Raw genomic sequence first — 2,819 nt, forward strand, 5'->3', positions numbered from 1 at the left:
TGATGACAGTTGTCATGGAGAATAGGGATGATATTGGTCATGGAGCATTGTGATGATAAGGTCATGGAGCATTTGGATGAAAATATTCCTGGAGTATTGTGATGACAGTGGTCATGGAGCATTGTGATGAAAAGGGAATGGAGCATGGTGATGAAATGGTCCTGGAGCATTGTGATGAGAAAGGCATAGAGCATTTTGATGACAAGGGCATGGAACATTATGATGAGAAGGCCATGGAGCATTCTGAGGACATGAGTCATGGAGCTTTGTGATGACAAGTGCAAGGAGCATTGTGATCACAGGGGTCTTGGAGCATTGTGATGAAAACGGCATGGATCATTGTGAGGAAAAAGGCATGGAGCCTTGTCATGAAAGAGTTCAAGGTGCATACTGATGGCAATAGTCAGGGAGCATTGTGCCGACAAGTGTACTGAGCATTGTTATGACAAAAATCATGGTGCACTGTGATGAGAAAACCATGGGTAATTGTGATGACCAGCGTCATGGGGCATTTTGATGACAAGTATTATGGAACATTGTGATCACAAGGGTTTGGAGCATTGTGATGACAGAGGTCATGGAGCATTTTGATTTCATTGTGATGACAATAGCATGAAGCATTATGATGATGGGCATGGTGCATTGTGATGACAGTGTTCATTGAGCATTGTGATGGAAAGTGGCATGATCATTGTTCTGACAAGTTTCATGGATTATTGTGATAAGACTGGACATGGCACATTGTGACGACAAGGGCATGGAGCACTGTGATGACAAGGTCATGGATTATTGTGAAGAAAGCTGTCAGGGAGCATTGTGATGAAATATGTCATGTTCCAGTTTGATGACAATATCATTGAGCATTGTGATGCCAAGTGTCATGGAGGAGTGTTGTGACAAAGTAAAGGAGCATTGTGATGACAAGGGCATGGAGCATTTTGATATCAAGGGCCATTGATAATTTTAATGTCCAGGTCGTGAAACATTGTGATGACAAGCGCATGGAGCTTCCTATGACAGGGGTCATGGAGCATCGCGATGACAAGTGCATGGAGTATGGTGATGACAAGAGCATATAACATTGTGATGTGAAGTGCCATGGAGCATTGTAATGACAAGGACATGGAGAATTGTGAGGACAAGGGACATTGAGCTTTGAGATGACAAGGCATGGAGCAAGGTGATGGCAAAACCGTGGAGTATTGTGATGAGAAGACCTTGGGTAATTGTGATGTCGAGCATCATGGAGCACAGTAAGGAAAAATGGCATGAAGCATTGTGATGACAGGTGTCAGGGAGCACTGTGATGAGAGGGGTCATAGAGCACAGTGATGACAAGGGCATGAAGCATTGAGATAACAAGTACATGGAGCATTGTGATGACAAGTGCATGGAGCATTGCAATGACAAGTGCATGGAGAATTGTGATGAAAAGAGCATGTAACATTGTGATGAGAAATGTCATGTAGCATTGTGATGACAAGGACGTGGAGAACTGTGATGACAAGGGATATGGAGCATTGTCATAACCAGGGCATGGAGCATTGTGATGACAGGGGACATGGAGCATTATTATGACAAGGGCCATGGTGCATTCAGACAAATGATATCACTTATGAAGGGAAGGTAAACATGGCTACATATGAACTGAATTAGGGAAGAGAACTGATTCTCAGATTTAGAAAACACACTTATGCTTGCTTAACGGGAAAGAGAGGTGGGGAGATGCACAAAACAAAAGTATGATATTAGCACAGGAACCGTTCTTTAATCCAAAAACAGAAGAGACAAGCCCTACTCCTTCCTCAGTGAATGGAACTCAACATCCCTATTGCCCGGAGATAAATATATCTGACTAGTAAGAATTTTAAAACCTATGTATTGATATGTCTCTATAAGGGAATCAAGGGTGTGTAGAACGACATAAACATGGCAGTGAGAATCAGCTCAAACCCACTATAAAAATTAATTTCAAAACAAAACATAAAAATAGTAAAATTCTTACACAATTCCATTACGGGTTCTTATGAAACCTGGAATGACGCTATCTACAATGACAGCTGTATGTGGCATAAGGCTGGTCACTTGAGACTGAGAGGACTGGTGAGATTGGGTGAAAAAATGCAGACCCTTTAAAGAAATAATGCCTGCCACCCATTCCATGGTTCCCAACAACACAGGTAGAAAGGAATATCACTACAGTTATAACATGTATGGGCACGTAGAGAATGGAAACACTCTGATGGTGAAAGGTTTCTAAAACTCTACTACATTTTTCTCTCCTTGTGCTCCACTTTGACATTCCAACTGCTTTACTATCAATCTCCCAACTTGGAGAGTCAGCCACTATAACCTCGTGATTCGCACAGTGGGCAAATTGTGTAGAGGATATAAGGGAAGAGAGAGAACCAATGAGAGAGTAGCTGTAGGCATTTGGACAGCCACATGTCACTCTAATTTCCCGTCATGAAGAGGAATAAACCAAAGTCTCATCCTGCCCCCCCCAAAATAAGTATAGGTCCTAAAGCAAAATTCTGGATTTGTGGTCAGCTCACAAAAACGCGAGTTGAAAAATGTAGCTCAGGGCCACAGCAATTCACTAACCTGCAGAGTTAAAAAGGACTACTCTCTTCCAAAAAATCTGGTGAGGGAAAGCCACGAGGCAGAATTGAAAATGAGGCTGAATGGCATGAAACAGATTTCAAGAGGTACACAGGAATCACCTTAAAACACAGGAAAAGCATCACAACTTCGAAAATTATAGAAATGGCCATAAAGAGCGTATGGGTTCTCACGTGAATATATTCAGGAGAAGATGC

This window comes from Mesoplodon bidens (genome assembly GCF_964165515.1).
Source record: "Mesoplodon bidens genome assembly, contig: HAP1_SCAFFOLD_53, whole genome shotgun sequence".
NCBI classification, from domain to species: domain Eukaryota; kingdom Metazoa; phylum Chordata; class Mammalia; order Artiodactyla; family Ziphiidae; genus Mesoplodon; species Mesoplodon bidens.